A 19,288-nucleotide genomic window follows, 5' to 3' on the forward strand; every position below is an offset into this window, starting at 1 on the left:
CAGCATCAGACGAGACGTCCGAGAGGGCGATGAAGGCCCACGCAGCGCCTAAGAAAAAGCCAGTGAAACGCTGTGAGGGAGATGATGAACAAACGGTGTGCTGGCGATGCGGTGATAAAGGCCATCGGAAATCGGACTGTTCACGCAGCGTGTGGTGCAGCTTCTGCCGGGTCAAGGGTCACATGGACAAAGTGTGCAAGAAGAAGGACCGCGCTGATGGAGCCAGGTGTGCACGCGAGCAAGGTGGCGGCGGCGGTGGTGGTCACGGAGCAGGTCGAGGTCTGGGACCGGGGAATGCTGTGGAAGAAGAGAACTACATCTTCAGAGTGCAGGATGGAGAGACCAGCTCAGCAGGACCAGGACGACGGCAACAGTTCAAACCAGGATTGATTGTGGACTGTGGGGCTTCTTCCCACATAGTCAATGATAAGAAGAAGTTCAAGAGCTTTGACAGCTCGTTCGAGCCAGAGAAACACTGCATGGAGCTGGCGGACGGTAAGCGCACCTTTGGTGTGGTGCAGGGCAGGGGAGATGCTACGGTATGTCTGCTCGACAGTGAGGGGCGACGGTATAGAGTGACACTGCGGAACGCACTATATATTCCATCGTACTCCCAAGAGCTCTTCTCTGTGAAGTCTGCGACAGCACACGGAGCCAGTGTGTTCTTCGAAGAGGGCAGAGATGCCCTGATGTCACCGGATGGTACCAGGTTTGACATTTTTGTACAGGGGAAAATGTACTATTTGCAAACTGAATGTGTTGTTGAAAAGTGCCATGTGAGCCATGATATAGAAACTTGGCATGAGATAATGGGCCACTGCAACTATGACGATATCATAAAGCTACAGGATATCACTGATGGTATGCATATAAAGGGTAAAGTGTGTAAACCTGACAAAGAGTATGCAGTATGCATAGAAGGGAAGTTTACCCAAAACAGGAACAGGAAATCTACAGACAAAGCCAAGACACCACTGGAGTTGGTAAACACTGATTTAGCCGGTCCTGTGGCAAACGAGTCCATTAATGGTTTCAGGTACATGCAATCATTTACAGGTGTGTGCACAGGGGCTGTGTGTGTTTATTTCTTAAAAACAAAGAGTGACACAGTGCAAGCGACCGAGAAATTTCTGGCAGATGTAGCTCCCTATGGGACAGTGAAATGCATAAGGTCGGATAATGGAACTGAGTTTACAGGCAAGGAGTTTCAAACCCTGTTGAGACGGAACAAAATAAGACATGAGACGTCCTGCCCATACTCTCCCCATCAAAATGGCTTTGCAGAGAGAGAAGGACGCACACTATTCGAGATGGCAAGGTGTATGCTAATAGATAGTGGTCTACCAAAGAGCCTCTGGCATTATGCTGTACAGGAGGCAGCCCACACCAGAAACAGATGCTTCAACAAGCACACAGGCACTATGCCATACACGGCAATGACAGGAAAAAAGTGCAACATGGCTAGAATGCAAAAGTTCGGGACAGAATGCTATGCTTACCAGCAGGACAAGGAAAAGTTAGATTCTAGATGTGAGAGGGGGCGTTTTGTAGGACACGACAAGAACAGCCCGGCCTACCTAGTCTACTACCCTGACCAAGAGAAAGTACAGAAACACAGACTAGTTAAGTTTGTTCACAAGGCAACTAGTGAAAATGAGACTCAGACACCAGGTCTGCACCCAGAAGACTGGGTAAGAGAGAGAAAGTCTGTTGAGACAGCTGCAACTCAGCCTAGAGTACAGACTGACGGTACACAGTCAGCACCCGAGGATGATGACGAGGAGCACCCAAGGGTGACGTCACAAGCCTCAGCCAGTGGGAGGTACCCCCAAAGGGAATGCAACCCTCCGAGATACCTGATTGACTATAGTCAGGGCGACAGTGATGACAGCTCACTCACTACTATAGATTATGCATACAGGGCAGTGTGCGGTGTCCCTCTGACCTTTAAAGAGGCCATAGAATCGCCAGAATCAGAAAAGTGGTCCAGGGCAATGGACGAGGAAATGGAGTCTCTAAGAGACAACAAAACATTCACCCTTTGCCAGAGGGCAAGAAAACAGTGGGAGGAAGGTGGGTGTATGCGATAAAGACAGATATAGATGGACACGACAAGTACAAGGCTAGATTTGTAGCAAAGGGATATAGCCAGAGAGCTGGGGTGGATTATGGGGAGACATTTTCGCCGACAGCCAACCTAACAAGTGTTCGAGTGCTTCTACAGAAGGCGGCTCAATATGACTTGATTTTACACCAGATGGATGTAATGACGAAGCCCGCATCCAAGGTAAAACTGAAGACATTTGCTAAGGCAATGTTTGGTGCGTGAAATGTGAGTGGTATGGGTTATACCAAGTTTTTTTTTTGTTCTATGAATATGAATAGGTATACAGTAAGCTCATGATTCATAAGTGGGAGTGGTGAGATATGACACCAGTGTATTTGTATGACTATGTGTTACTGTGTACTATTATTTTGTTTACGACTTTGTCCACAAGTGGGCGGTGTTGCGCTTGCATGCGCGGATTGATTACGTCACTGAGACGCAGTTCATTTTCTTCTTCTCCCAAAGCGACCGAATAAACGGAGCCTGCATTTTTCCCTCCAGCAGAAGTTCGGTAGTCAGTACGATTCTTTATAACGGTTTAATAATCCACTTCATCTGCGCAGAGATAGACATAAAGTATTAGTCTAGTCTTCTAACAGTGCTCTTCACAAATTTCCCAGCATGTTTTCTCTGAAAATGCATGGAAGGGAAAAAATGAAACAAAAATACAAGTTTCACTCGAAAGTTATTTTCATTGTTTGATCAGAAATCATTAGACATAATATGCTTTATCCTGTTACTTTTGAAATAATAGAAAATGTGTTCATAAATTAGGCTACTTCTAACAGGTAGGCAATTACCCTTATATTAAAACTCATAGCACATAGATAAGACATTTCACTGGCATCAGTTAGGGTTGGGACACTTTTTATCATTCAGTAACTGAGTAGCTGTGACTGACATTCAAACCATCGTTGAGTCAAATTATCGGATGGTATTACTGTTACAGCTGAGTAGGCTGTTTAGCAGACGCTTTTGTCCCAAGCAACTTACAAAACTTAAAGAGTTGCACTGACAGTGTGGGCAATCTTCACAGCGCGCTGTATAGGCAAACGTTTCATCATTTTCTAAACTCAACTTGTCATATGTTCAGTTTAGCTAGCCAGCTAGTTAGCTAACTACAGTGGAAATGAGTGATCAAAAGCATCAACATTCTATTTCGACAGGAAAACGACTGAAAATTGCACACAGTACAGCAGACTACAGCTAGCAGCAGGAGTGCTCAGAGTCCATACAATCGCATTGGGTAACACTATGCATGGCAAGATCAATATTTTGAAAATCCAATATCCGTACTTTTTCGTATTTACTCGGTATTATAGCATGTTACCTAATAAGCTAAGGCATAACTACCAATGTCAATACTGATGTGGCACACGCAAATGTGCTTATGAGCACTGAAATAGTTTTAAACAACATTCTTTATCAAAAAGCTAAACCCATCTTTTTACTAACGGTAGCTAAGTGAGAGAGAAACTTACCCTGAGGTGTTTCTTCAGGTTTAAAGTTGATGTCTTTACTGATGACAGCGCCTGTATTTTAGGTTTGCACAAATTGCAGTCGACGTAGTTGTTGTTGTTGTGCACATTTTTTAACTTAAAGTGATGGTGATATGCCAGGAATAGAATGCTAATTTTGGTGCTGATGGACCGCTGCTGCTTGCACCTTCCAGCTTGACTCAACGTGTGAACATAATGGTTCTGTCAGTTGCATACAAAAACAAGCCAGGCCATTGGTTGAGTAGTAACCTCTAGTGGGTATACAGACAGAGCTGCTTGGATTCCCTCCACATGTATGTCGCGCCTTTTCATGAGTCAATAGCATTGGTTATTACATATATTAAAAACAAATCGTGATTTTAAAATTGCCAAATTTTAAAGACGTAATCAAAATGTAATCAAGTAATCCTTGAAAATGTAACTATAATCCAATTCCAAAAATTTTCAAGTGTAATCTGGTCTGATTATAGCTACTTATTTTTGTAATCTGATTACGTAATCCAGGTTACATGTAATCCGTTACTATCCAACCCTGTGTGTGTGTGTGTGTGTGTATATATATTTATTTATATTTATATATATATGATGTCACATATCACATATCCATCCATCCATTATCCAAACTGCTTATCCCAATTGGGGTAGCGGGGATGCTGGAGCCTGCAAATTGTATACAGAAAAACAACTTTCGATATTATTCAATAAATTTCTATATCTATCTGTACTTCACTTATCTCTATCCTGTCTCTATCCTATTTTGGTCTCCTGGATTTCCACCTTGCTGTGTTGGAGAAGCTTGCATGTACCAATGATCCCAAGAGCTATGCCGTCCGGAGCTCGGCTCCTGGCAGGGTCAACCAAAGCGGACAGGTCAAGAGGGAGGTTCCAGATGAAGCGCGATCCAACAAAGACCCAACAAAGACCTCAACGGCGGAACTGATGGAAGATGTCTCCAGGTCACAATGGCAGTTAAGGTGGATGAAGGCTGCAACCGAGGGCAGTCCCCAATCATCTTTGTTCTCCACACCATTGGACTTTAGCCATGGTGTCACGCTGGACTGCGAATCCAGCAATCCACGTTCAAATCTCCATCGAACCTGCAAGTTTTGAATACATTGCAGCCACAAACACTGAAAGTAATTGGAAGTCTCCAGCATTGTCAATATTGTCCAGCTGGTATACAGAGAAATTTCTCTGTATACCTTTTTGTTTACAAGAGCTTCATTCAGTAACTATTCAGGAAATTTGTAATACGTGTCCTTGCAAGTCCTTATGATTTCTGATCAAAAACAATGTATGTGACTACCTAAATAGAAATGATGCATGAGAAAATTATCCTAAAATATTGTAGCGTGTTCAGGTTCACTGAAAGGTTAGCTGTAGTTGACTGCTTGGATAGGCTCCAGCATCCCGCAAACCTACTTAGGATAAGCGGCTTGGAAAATGGATGGATGGATGTATATAATTGGGGGAGATGGTTTGCAGTTCCGGGGGGTTGGTAAATTGTTGCCGGGTCATGGGTTAGTGGGTTGGGATTAGGAAGAGAGAGATGACCTGTGAGTCGGGCTTAATGGCAGTGTGTACAGCGTGTGTGCTCAGGTTCTTGACCACACAGACCTTCTCCGTGGTCTGCTTGACTCCTCTCCTCAGCTGCAGTCTGGCAAACCCCGACACAGTCAGTGGATTCCATCCTGGACCATACAGTGGTTTCTCTGCTTTCTGGAGAGCAGGCTGCTGTGCATTAGGAAAAAAATGCTGTTAAAAACAGCCTGTGAGACAACAGTGACATCTGCTCCAGTGTCAAGTTTTGAAGTGATGTTTTTGTCCATTATGTCTATATCAACAGTCCATGGATCAGCATCAGATGTCACAAAGCCGAGAAAGAAGCTCTCCTCCTCCTCTTCCTCAATACCATGCACAGCTTTACCTGTGAAGCACACATACTGGTAGCGGCCTTTTTCCACAGGAACGGCACTTGGAATCATTGGCAGGGCATTCGTGCTTGGGGTGAGGTGTGCCTTCACATTTGTAGTACTGGGAGCTTTTTTGGTTTTTACTCTGACCGCTGTGTGGCTTAGCTCCACTGCTTTTGGATTTGTTGAATTTAGGCTTTTCTTTATGCTGTCTGCCTTTAAATACTCTGTCCACAGAGGTAACATACATCTGCTTTACATGACTGGCATCACTCCTCACTGTGTTTTGCTGCTTTTTGATCACCTCTGATTGTCTTGCCATGTTAATGGCTTTTTCCAGGTCTAGGTCCTTTTCCATCTGCATACATTCTGAGAGCCGTGTATCTGCCAGCCCTACCACTATCCTGTCCCTTATTAGCTCATTATACAACGTCCCATAATTGCAGTGTTCTGCTAATGCATACAGGGCAGTGACGAACGCATCGACAGTCTCGTTTGCTTCTTGCTTGCACACGTTAAATCGTGTGTGTTCATAAGCTATGTTCTTTTTCCACTACAAAGAACAACTGGAAGCCATCCTGCACTTTCGTGTCTTGGCTATGATCTGCTTCAGTCAGCTTCAAGCCTCTCAACACATCATCAGCTTTGTCTCCCACACAATATACCAAAGTATTCACCTGTTTCTCTTCGGAGCTTGCTGTCAAATTGCTTGCTTGACAGAATCTCTCAAATCTCCATATCCACTTTGTCCACTCATGTAGCTTGGAAAAATCAAAGGGCCACGGTGGCTGAATGCTAAATGTAGCGCTGGGTGTTTTAGCCATTCTGTTAGCTCCTTCCTGGCTCCGCTCGTCTCCACCATCACTCATTTATCTTGCTCACCAAACTCCTCCTTTTTCCTTCCAGGTAGACCTTTTTCTGTTCAGATTTAGTTCAACAGCACTTCTAATACCATGTCATATTTTCTATAAAATATATGCATGTGAGACAACTGTTAACAAATATCAACACTTTATTTTAGCTTAGCAGCAACATGACCATAGCGTGGTGCCCCCTAACTTCCTGCCCCGTATATCCAAACCTTGTTCCGATTGGTCCATATCACATAAGGCTTCCTATTGGTCAAAACACATATCCATCAATATATTATATACCAATGTACAATAATGCCCCAATGTTGATGGTTAGTGGGGGGATCATGAGACATCTAGTTTGGGTAGCAGAGGTGCAGGACGTTCATTCTGGGTCTGAACTTTTTGAGGGATCACAGCTGTCAGCTGGACCTGGAGAAGGCCACATTGAGTTTTGGCGGGGGTCATGTTGTGAATACGAGGCTGCAGGACCTTCAGTATATGGGAGGGCTGACAGCGGGACCCCACAGATGCTGTGTGTGTGTGTGTGGGGGGGCGAGCACACGGGTCATATGTGGATGCCCAGTACAGCCCACCCTGAGTCCCAGCTAATTTCCATGCAGACCCCGTATCCTAGGGAGCTGGAGTGGCTGGGGGTGTCCCAGAAAAGACATGGGGGGGGGGGGGGCTCAACATCCACTGCTGCTCCTGTTACTCCAGTATACCATAAGCACGGGGTAGCTGTTCAGAAGGGCTGTGGAGGCTCACCACGCAGCAAGAGGAGGAGGATGGCAGTTATGTGGGAGATCTGGCAAAGGAGTGCCAGTGACCTGGAGGCACAAGAGCAGGAGCAACTGTGGCAGTTGCTGATTGAATTTCAGGACTGCTTTGCATGTGATGAGGAGGAACTGGGACAGACCACTCTTGTGTAGCACTCTATTAAGACAGGGTATGCTGTGCCCATATGACAGCGCCCACGACACCTCCCTTTGGGTTGGCAGGAAGCGGTGGAGCAGACTCTACAAAAAATACAGCATACAGGCATAATAGATCCCACTGAGAGCCCCTGGGCTTCACCGGTGGTCATGGTGCCAAAGAAGGGGGGAGAGTGGCACTCCTGTGTGGACTACATGAGACTTAATGAGGTCACCAAGAAGGACTCCTATCCTTTTCCACATGTGGATGAACGGCTGGCTCTGGTGGCTGGCTCCTCCTGGTTCTCTACCTTGGACTTTTCACACACTGCAATGGGCCCTGACAAGCGTGCCAATCCTGGCACCCCCTGACCCCATTTTCCTTTGTCCCTGACACAGATGCAAGCAGGGAGGGGGTAGACACGGTGCTGTCACAGGTATGGATAGACGGAGAGAAAGTTGTGGCCTATTACAGCAAAGCACTGAGCAAAGCTGAACAACGGTATTGTGTCACTCACAGGGAGGCCGATGCACTGCCGGACCAGGAGGCTGAGACCATCGTTAATGCCCTGGTTGAAGGAATGTTTAGCAGAGTGGGGGTCCTGGAGTCCATCCATAGTGACCAGGGGAGAAATTTAGAATCCAGGGTTTTCTCCACCATGTGTGTGCAGCTGGGAATCACTAAGACTCACACAACACCCCTCCACCCCCACAGTGATGGGTTAGTGGAGAGGTTTAACTACACCCAAGCTGAACAGTTAGCTAGCTAGCTTAACATCCAACCATCAGCTTGACTGGGATATGCACTTACCCCTGTTCAAGTCAAGTCAATTTTATTTGTATAGCCCTATATCAAAAATTACAAATTTACCTCAAGGGGCCTTACAGCAAGCAACACAACATCCTCTCCTTAGACCCTCGTATTGGATAAGGAACAACTCCCTAAAAAAAAAACCTTTAACAGGTCCAGGACTCCACTTCATACACACCGGCCCTCCTTATGTTGGGCAGCGAAATGAGGACCCCTCCAGTGCTGGCATTTGAATGGGCTCCGGATGTACAATCTGCCCCTGCAGGCCTGAGCTATGCCAGGTAGCTTCAGGACCATTTGGACACTGCACACGCATACACCGAGGCAATTGCAGAGTGAGGGGGTGTGGCAGAAAAAGAATTATGACCTCCGTGCCAGAGGGCAACACTTTGCAGCTGGGGAGCTAGATTGAGTCTACACCCTGACCCAGAAGAAGGGCAGGTGCCCTAAACTGGACAGCCACTGGGTGGGGCCTTGCTTGGTTTGGAGCAACTAGGAGAGGTTGTCTATTTTGTACAGTTGCCTCTACAGGGCTGCAAAGTGGCACTACACTGTGACCGTCTGGTGCCATACAGGGGCTCTGCAATGCCTCAGATGACTGGAGGGGAGAAGGGAACACGCATGTTTCCTGCCATTAAATCTGGGGAAGGGGGGGGGTTGTGGCAGCCAGCCCTGATGCAATAAGTGGGACCCAATCTGCTGCCCCAGTGCCCACCTCACCTCCTTGGGGGGTGGGGCAACCCCGGTCAGAGCCGCGGGAGGACCGACCAGGGAACAGAGCGCCTACAGGGCGACCAAAGAGGCGGTGAAGAACTCATCTGAGGTTTAGAAACGTTGTCCTCGGGGTTGAGGACTTTAATAAGGGGGGGGGGTAGCGTAGCATGTTCAGGTACACCGGAGGGGGGGGTATAAGTGTTAGTTGTATATAGTTGGGGGAGATGTTTTGCAGTTCCGGGGCAGGGGGCGGTGGCACACTGTTGCCGGATCAAGGGTCAGTGGGTCGAGACAAGGGACAGAGAGGCGCCCTGTGAGTCGGGCTTAATGGCGGTGTGTACGGCGCGGCTGTGGCTGACAACAGACGTGAATTAAGCAACACTCAGTTGTAAGTTTCGAAGTGTGTTTATCTTAATAGCAGTGTACACTACAATATGTTAATTTGGAGTATGAGTGCAACTAAAGTCTGTTAATCTTGTATTCACTTACATGTAAAGTAAGTAAATGTAAAAAAGAGAGAAGGGTACAAAAACTACACAGGAGGGACAAATGGACAAAAAGAGAGGGGACAAGAGGGCAGTGCTGGGCCTGACCCTCTGATATCTTGCTGAACTACAAATAGACATGGAAATGGATGACTGAGTCACATGCAACTAGTCAACACATGGTTCCATGGTGTAATGGTTAGCACTCTGGACTTTGAATCCAGTGATCCGAGTTCAAGTCTCGGTGGGACCTATGTATATAATGCAACTGTAAATAGGAGGTTTCTAGTATTGCCCCCTTGACAAATGTGACAGGAATCTGTTTTTCGTTTGGCAACTTCATTGTCCCCGGTGCTCTTATTCTTTTCTGGACACTCAAAGCAACCGGACTCTTCTTGTGCAACAGATACCTCAACAAAAACCTGCCCGTTCCCACAATAGAGTCATAACCTGCCTCTTAAAGGAACAGTGCACATCCCCTTCTACTGACTCTCAGTGAATTTTTTTTAAAAATAAATAACAATGACAGGTATAACAATGAGATGAAATAAAATATTAACGCTATACATTCTAGCTCGCAACATCCTCCCCCCACTAAATAAATAAATAAATAAAATGTTACCGAACATTTTTTTCTTTCAATAACCATAACTTTAACATAACCTCTTATAAGAAACTGGAACACATGGAAGGATGAAGACAGGTGAATACGTTACAAGTTTCTAAGTTCAAGCTACTCTCATTACTTCACTTTAGTTCTTTACCAGATATTCCTACTGCACATTACGGTTGAACGGATACAAAAGTGAAGCTCTGGCAACAGGATCAACGCTGTTCACTGGAGGTCCCCACAACACTGCTTCTCCAGTGTCCACTCAGCAGGTTCTCATCATTTGGTAGGTCGGCTGACCTAGTTGGTTGTAAATGCAGACATGTGTTTGCCGTCTGACCCTTGCTGGTCTCTCCCTCTGCATCCCAGCTTCCATCTGCTCGTCTTCAAATCCTGATGCTGCAGAACGTTCCTCTTCTAAGTCCTCTGTGTCATGTCCCCTATGCTCCTCCTCCTCCTCCTCATCATCAGATACAGGTGCATGTCCAGGTTCCTTCCTTTGTATTTCTGTCCTAGGATGGAGTACCTCTGCTTCTGCATAAAGGCAAGGTCCTGTTCTTCTTTCCATCCACAGACTGTATTCCTGTTCATCAGAACTGTCTGTAACATTCAGATCAGTATCCTGTATGAGTTCTCTTGTTTTGTCTTTATTTCTGCTTCTTTTCTCTTTCAGATGTGGATCACTGGTCTTTGGCTTATCAACCATATAGGTAGAAGGAGATTTCGGTGTATCACACGTGTCCTCCCCGTTCCTTCTAGCGGTTCAACCACATACACTGGGCTGTCTGGCCCCCTTTTTTCTTTGACCACATATGTCTAGTCTTCCCAATTATTGTGCCGCTTTCCTGGCCCCCCTCTTGGTGTCAGGTTCCTTACCAGGACATGATCACCACACTCAAGGACAGAGCTCCATACTCACTGGTTGTAGTTCCTCTGCCCTCTAGCTTCAGCCCTTTTCAGGTTTTTCATTGCTATGGCATAAGCTTCTTGCGTGGTTTCGCTCCATTTCTCCACGTATCCAGCATGTGACTGTTTCCCTTTCACTTCTTTCTGTGGAAACATCAGGTCAACTGGTAGAGTTGGCTCACGTCCAAACAGGAGGAAAAATGGCAAAAAACCCATCGACTCATGCACGGTTGAAGTGTATAAGTGTATAAGGTATAAGTGTGGACCACTTTATTAAGGTGTTCTTTCCAGTTTGACTTCTTAGTTTCTGTAAGTGTCTGCAACATATTCAGCAGCGTTCTATTAAAGTGTTCTGCTGGAATTGCTTAAGCGTGGTACGGGGTCGTACGTGAGTGCTTGATCCCGCTGTAGTTCTGCAGCTTGTGAAAGAGGTTGTTCTCAAACTCTTACTTGGTCATGGTGTATCTTTGATGGGAAACCAAAACGCATGATAAAATCAATGAAGATCTTCCTTGCTGCCATTATAATAATAATAATAATAATAATAATAATAATATTAAATCAAACTTATATAGCGCTTTTCTAACACTCAAAATCGCTTTACAATAGATGGCAGTGAAACAAGACAACAGACAAACATAACACAGACATGTAGGGGTGGATAGGAAGGGGGGCTACGAAAGGGAGAAGCGGCAGCCACACACGACGCCAGCAGTGCTCTCCGACTTAAACAGATAAAAAAGGGCAAGAAAAACAAAAAACTGCAGCACTGTGGATGTTGGTTTTCTGCAGGGGTTTACTCCCGTAGCCTATTCCTCTCCCGAAGTATCCACTAGGCAGTGGCACTATTTAACTCATAGATGGGGGCTGGTTCATGGGCATCAGGGAATATCCACACACCTGTGGGCCTACGTACGACATGTCTAGGGGCCAGACTGCCTCTGAGTCCCTTGTAGATCAGCCAGGGTCCAAGGTGTACCCAGTTACTGTGTGTCGCCACGAGGAGGCACTACATAGGGCTTGCTGTTGGAGACGTAGACAAATGACTGCACTTCAGGTGACCCATCTGTTTAACTTCTGAAGTTTGCAGACGACACAACCATCATTGGCCTTATCTGGAATGGTGACAAGTCTCCATATAGATGGGAGGTTCAACAGCTGGCCCTCTGCTGCCGCCATGATAAACATGACTCTGATTTTGATCTCTGAGTTACAAAAAGACATGAAAATGGATTATCGGGTAAAACCCAGCTAGTTAGCACATGATTCCATGGTGTAATAGCCCTCTGGACTCTGAATCCAGTGATCTGAGTTCAATTCTCAGTGGAACCTGAAAATTTTGAATACAATTTGGCCATAAACACTGAAGGTAACTGCTGGTTATCAGAAGTGTCTAGCATTGTCCATATTGTCCAGCTGGTATACAGAGAAACATTTCTAAGAGGCAACAGCACGGTAAAAGATGGGGCTGCTTCATTAAGTAACTATTCAGCAAATTTGTAATACATGTGTTTGCAAATCCTTATGATTTCTGATCAAAAATAATGTACGTGACTACCGACATAGAAATCATGTATGAGAAAATTACCCTAAAATATGTTAATTCAGTGTATGAGTGCAATTAAAATCTGTTAATCTCATATTGATTTAAATGTAAAGCATGTAAATGTAAAAACGGGAGAAGGGTACAAAAACTACTACACAGGAGGAACAAACGGACAAAAAGTAGGAACACGAGAGCTATGCTCTGCCTCAACCTCTGACATCCCTCTAAATGGGTTTTACTGCAGGTTTGAAAAGCAAACTTTAACACCCCTCACCCTCTCCAGCCACAATACACAACCAAATGCACTCCTTGTCAGCCACTCGCCCCTACCCACCGAACCCCCACCCACACTCAGGAACTGTGATGAGGATGTGCGCCAGCTCTTCCAGAGAGACAAGACCAGGGAAAAGCTGGGTCTGGATGGCGTGTCACCCTCCTGGCTTAAAGTATGTGCTGACCAGCTGGACCCCATTTTCACACCGATCTTCAACAGGTCGCAGGAGCTGTGTGAAGTCCCCTCCTGCTTCAAGAGCTCCCCAACAAACCACATCTCGACTCCCCAGGGACATATGCAAGGGTCCTTTTTGTGGACTTCAGCTCAGCATTATAAACCATCGTCCCAGATATCATCCACTCCAAACTCACCCGGCTCACTGCACCAGCCCCCATCTGCCAATGGGTTAAAAACTCCCTGACAGACAGGAGGCAGCTGGTGAGGCTGGGGAAAATCACATCCACTACCCAGACAGTGAGCACTAGCACCCCCCAAGGATGTGTGCTCTCCCCTCTACTCTTCTCCCACTACACAAATGACTGCTCCTCATGTGACCCGTCTGTTTAACTACGGAAGTTTGTGAACAACACAACCATCATTGGCCTTATCTGGGATGGTGACGAGTCTGCATATAAATGGTAGGTTGATCAGCTGGCCCTCTGGTGCAGCCATAACAACCTGGAGCTGAACATGGTCACAACCGTGGAGATGACAGTGGACTTCAGGAGGAGTCCGCCAACACTGCCCCCCCCCTTACAATATTCAACAGCATGGTGTCTGTGGTAAAAACCTACAGATTTCTGGGTTCCACCATCTCCCAAGACGTAAGGTGGGCATCCAACATAGACACAATCATCAAAAACGCCCAGCAGAGGATGTACTTTCTCCGCCAGCTCCAACCTGCCTCAGGAACTGTTGGTTCAGTTCCACACTGCAATAATCCAGTCTGTCCTCTGCACATCCACCACTGTCTGGTTTGGTTCGGCCCAGTGGAGTTTCAAGGATTAGAGAACATTCGGAGCTTAGCCCAGACTTCTGTAGGGGGGTCCAGGGGGTTATTCCCGCAGAAAATTTTGATGATAAATAAGCTCTACTTTGATGCTTTGTCATGAATTCTGACACCTTATTTACATTCAAAGTACATGTCTTAATCACTGAACAATTGAAAGGTGTACCTCAAAAACTGTTGTTTACTCTTCACATTAATTATGAAATGTGAAGTTAAAAATATTAGTAGTTGTTAGTAATTAGTAGTAGTATTGAGTAGATGCAAAATACTTCACAACTGCTATCATTAAACATTTATTGACATGCTATAGTACCAGACTAGAAAAAAAAGTTAAATGTATTTATGTTAACATTAGTATATAGGAATATTAAATTTTCTTTCTCACACACACACACACACACACACACACACACACACACACACACACACACACACACACACACACACACACACACACACACACACACACACACAGTTTGTTTAGAGACCTGCATTTATTTTGACAGGCTGTTATGTTACGAAGACTATCGGACATTCACACGTTAGGTTTTTTTGTTAAGCTTCACATAGGCTTAAATTTAAAATTATATTTGGGGCTACACTCAAAACGTTCAGGGCTTAAGCCCCGACAAAATGACCTGGCGATGCCGATGGTTCAGCCACCAAACAGGACAGGGACAGACTACAATGGACAGTTAGGTCTACAGAGAAAGTCACTGATGCCAACCTGCCCACCATTCAGGGCTTATACACCTCCAGACTCAGGAAACGGGCAGGCAACATCACTGCAGACCCAGCACACCCTGATCACAACCTGTGCCAACTCCTCCCCTCTGGCAGGTGCTACAGGGCACTGTAACCCAAAACAACCAGATATAATAAACATTTTCGTGGGCTGTCATTTAAATGAACGCTTACCACTGTCAAATAAATCCAACCATTTTGTATATATCGTATGTATACTGGTACGCCCTCTCATGCCAATCTACCTCAGGCATGTATGTAAGTAACCTTCTAACATCTAGTTCAGCATTATATGCACCATTGCACTTTATCACCTCTTATTTCGCCTGTATAAGTCAATCCTTGTGTATATATCTGAATATTGTTGTGTTATAGTGTTGTTACTGTATGTTAAGAACACTGAGAGAGCTATGAAACCAGAGTCAAATTCCATGTAGTGCAAATCTACATGGCCAATAAACATACATTTGATTCCGATCTCTCTGCGCTACAAAGAGACATGGCAATGGATGATCGGGTAAAATCCAAATAATCAATACATGGTTCCATGGTGTAATGGTTAGCACTCTGGACTCTGAATCCAGCGATCCGAGTTCAAATCTCGGTGGGACCTGCAAGTTTTGAATACAATGTGGCCATAAACACTGAAGTTAATTGCTGGTTATCAGAAGTGTCTAGCATTGTCTAGTTGGTATACAGAGAAACATCTCTAAGAAGCAAAAGTTGGGGCTCCTTCATTAAGAAACTATTCAGAAAATTTGTAATACATGTGTTTGCAAATCCTTACAATTTCTGATTAAAAATAATGTATGTGACTACCTACATTGAAAATATGTATGAGACAAATACCCTACTACTACTACTTTCGGCTGCTCCCGTTAGGGGTCGCCACAGCGGATCATCCGTTTCCATTTCTTCCTGTCTTCTGTGTCTTCCTCTGTCACACCAGCCACCTGCATGTCTTCCCTCACCACATCCATAAACCTCCTCTTTGGCCTTCCTCTTCTCCTCTTCCCTGGCAACTCCATATTCAGCATCCTTCTCCCAATATACCCAGCATCTCTCCTCCACACATGTCCAAGCCATCTCAATCTTGCCTCTCTTGCTTTGTCTCCAAACCGTCCAACCTGAGCGGTCCCTCTAATATAATCGTTCCTAATCCTGTCCTTCTTCGTTACTCCCAGTGAAAATTTTAGCATCTTCAACTCTGCCACCTCCAGCTCCGCCTCCTGTCTTTTCGTCAGTGCCACTGTCTCCAAACCATATAACATAGCTGGTCTCACAACCATCTTGTAAACTTTCCCTTTAACTCTTGCTGATACCCTTCTGTCGCAAATCACTCCTGACACACTTCTCCACCCACTCCAACCTGCCTGCACTCTCTTCTTCACCTCTCTACTGCACTCCCCGTTACTTTGGACAGTTGACCCCAAGTATTTAAACTCAAATGCCTTTGTCACCTCCACTCCTTGTATCCTGACCATTCCACTGTCCTCTCTCTCATTCACGCATAGGTATTCTGTCTTGCTCCTACTGACTTTCATTCCTCTTCTCTCCAGTGCATACCTCCACCTCTCCAGGCTCTCCTCAACCTGCACCCTTCTCTCGCTACAGATCACAATGTCATCCGCGAACATCATCGTCCATGGAGACTCCTGCCTGATCTTGTCTGTCAACCTGTCCATCACCATTGCAAACAAGAAAGGGCTCAGAGCCGATCCTTGATGTAATCCCACCTCAACCTTGAACCCATCTGTCATTCCAACTGCACACCTCACCATTGTCACACTTCCCTCATACGTATCCTGCACCACTCCTACATACTTCTCTGCAACTCCTGACCTCCTCATACAATACCACACCTCCTCTCTCGGCACTCTGTCATAAGCTTTCTCTAAATCTACAAAGACACAATGCAACTCTTTCTGGCCTTCTCTATACTTCTCAATCAACATTCTCAAAGCAAACATCGCATCTGTGGTGCTCTTTCGTGGCATGAAACCATACTGCTGCTCGCTGATCTTCACCTCTCCTCTTAACCTAGCTTCTATTACTCTTTCCCAAATCTTCATGCTGTGGCTGATCAACTTTATACCTCTGTAGTTGTTACAGTTCTGCACATCGCCCTTGTTCTTGAAAATCGGTACCAGTATGCTTCTTCTCCACTCCTCAGGCATCCTCTCACTTTCCAAGATTGTGTTAAACAATCTAGTTAAAAACTCCACTGCCATCTCTCCTAAACATCTCCATGCCTCCACAGGTATGTCATCAGGACCAACTGCCTTTCCACTCTTCATCCTCTTCATAGCTGCCCTCACTTCCTCCTTGCTAATCCGCTGAACTTCCTGATTCACTGTCCCCACATCATCCAACCTTCTCTCTCTCTCATTTTCTTCATTCATCAGCCCCTCAAAGTACTCCTTCCACCTTCTTAGCACACTCTCCTCGCTTGTCAGCACATTTCCATCTCTATCCTTGATCGCCCTAACTTGCTGCACATCCTTTACAGCTTGGTCCCTCTGTCTAGCCAATCGGTACAAGTCCTTTTCTCCTTCCTTAGTGTCTAAGCTGTCATACAACTCACCATACGCCTTTTCCTTTGCCTTTGCCACCTCTCTCTTTGCTTTACGCTGCATCTCCTTGTACTCCTGTCTACTTTCTTCATCTCTCTTACTATCCCACTTCTTCTTTGCCAACCTTTTCCTCTGTATAATTTGCTGTACTTCCTCATTCCACCACCAAGTCTCCTTGTCTTCCTTCCTCTGTCCTGATGACACAACAAGTACCTTCCTAGCTGTCTCCCTCACTATTTCTGCAGTGTTTGTCCAGCCATCTGGCAACTCTTCACTACCACCCAGTGCCTGTCTTAACTCCTGCCTGAACTCCACACAACAGTCTTCCTTCTTCAACTTCCACCATTTGATCTTCGGCTGTGTCTTCACTCGCTTCCTCTTCTTGGTCTCCAAAGTCATCCTACAGACCACCATCCGATGCTGCCTAGCTATGTTCTCCCCTGTCACCACCTTGCAGTCTCCAATCTCTTTTAGATGGCGCCTTCTACATAAGATATAGTCCACCTGTGTGCACTTTCCTCCACTCTTGTAAGTCACCCTGTGTTCCTCCCTCTTCTTGAAATATGTATTCACCACAGCCATTTCCATCCTTTTCGCAGAATCGACCACCATCTGTCCTTCCACATTTCTCTCCTTGACACCATACCTTCCCATCACCTCCTCATCACCTCTGTTCCCTTCACCAACATGTCCATTGAAGTCGGCTCCAATCACCACTCTCTCCTCCTTGGGTACCCTCTCCACCATATCGTCCAACTCACTCCAGAATTCTTCTTTTTCATCCATCTCACACCCAACTTGCGGGGCATATGCGCTGATAACATTCAGCAATAAACCTTCAATTTCCAGCTTCATACTCATCACTCTGTCTGACACTCTCTTCACCTCCAGCATGCTCTTGACATACTCTTCCTTCAGAATTACCCCTACCCCATTACTCCTCCCATTCACACCGTGGTAGAAGAGTTTGAACCCACCTCCGATACTCCTGGCCTTACTCCCCTTCCACCTAGTCTCTTGCACACACAGTATGCCTACCTTTCTTCTTTCCATCAAACAGCCAGCTCTCTCCCTTTACCAGTCATAGAGCCAACATTCAAAGTTCCAACTCTCACCTCCACATGCCTACCCTTCCTCCTCTCTAGCTGCCTCTGGACATGCTTTCCCCCTCTCTTTCTCCTTCGCCCAACAGTAGCATAGTTTCCACCGACACCCTGCTGGTTAACAGTACCGGTGGCGGTCGTTGGTAACCCGGGCCTCAACCGATCCGGTATGTAAGTCTTATTCATGATCCGCATATTTGATTTGGCAAAGATTTTACGCCGGATGCCCTTCCTGACGCAACCCTCCCCATTTGTCCGGGCTTGGGACCAACACTAAGGATGCACTGGCTTGTGCATCCTCAGTGGCTGGGTTGTATGAGAAAATTACCCTAAAATATGTTAATTCAGTGTATGAGTGCAATTAAAATCTGTTAATCTCATATACATTTAAATATAAAGCATGTAAATGTAAAAAAGGGAGAAGGGTACAAAAACTACACAGGAGAAACAAATGGACAAAAAGAGGGAAAAAGAGAGCTATGCTATTCCTCAACCTCTGACATCTCTCTAAATGGGTTTTACTGCAGGTTTGAAAAGCAAACTTTAACACCCCTCACCCTCTCCAGCCACAATACACAACCAAATGCACTTCTTGTCAGCCACTCTCCCCTACCCACCAAACCCCCACCTGCACTCAGGATCTGTGATGAGGACGTGTGCCATCTCTTCCAGAGAGAGAAGACCAGGGAAAACACCGGGTCTGGATGGCGTGTCACCCTCCTGGCTTAAAGTATGTGCTGACCAGCTGGCCCCCATTTTCACACCGATCTTCAACAGATCACTGGAGCTGTGTGAAGTCCCCTCCTGCTTCAAGAGCTCCCCAAAAAAACCACACCTCAACTCCCCAGGGACATAAGCAAGGGTCCTTTTTGTTGGCTTCAGCTCAGCATTCAAAACCATCGTCCCAGATATCATCCACTCCAAACTCACCCGGCTCACTGTACTAGCCCCCATCTGCCAATGGGTTAAAAACTCCCTGACAGACAGGAGGCAGCTGGTGAGGCTGGGGAAAATCACATCCACTACCCAGACAGTGAGCACTAGCACCCCCCAAGGATGTGTGCTCTCCCCTCTACTCTTCTCCCACTACACAAATGACTGCTCCTCATGTAACCCATCTGTTTAACTACGGAAGTTTGTGGACAACACAACCATCATTGGCCTTATCTGGGATGGTGACGAGTCTGCATATAGGTGGTAGGTTGATCAGCTGGCCCTCTGGTGCAGCC

General features: G+C 45.9%; 2 non-coding genes across 2 annotated transcripts; both read left to right on the top strand.

The window, feature by feature from the left end:
- Positions 1-9,475: 9,475 nt before the first annotated feature.
- Positions 9,476-9,547, top strand: trnaq-uug (transfer RNA glutamine (anticodon UUG)). Its single transcript has one exon. It is a non-coding gene; the product is annotated as a tRNA-Gln (tRNA).
- Positions 9,548-14,924: 5,377 nt separating this feature from the next.
- Positions 14,925-14,996, top strand: trnaq-cug (transfer RNA glutamine (anticodon CUG)). Its single transcript has one exon. It is a non-coding gene; the product is annotated as a tRNA-Gln (tRNA).
- Positions 14,997-19,288: the final 4,292 nt, after the last annotated feature.

The sequence above is a fragment of the Lampris incognitus genome, chromosome 1, assembly GCF_029633865.1.
Source record: "Lampris incognitus isolate fLamInc1 chromosome 1, fLamInc1.hap2, whole genome shotgun sequence".
Classification (NCBI taxonomy): domain Eukaryota; kingdom Metazoa; phylum Chordata; class Actinopteri; order Lampriformes; family Lampridae; genus Lampris; species Lampris incognitus.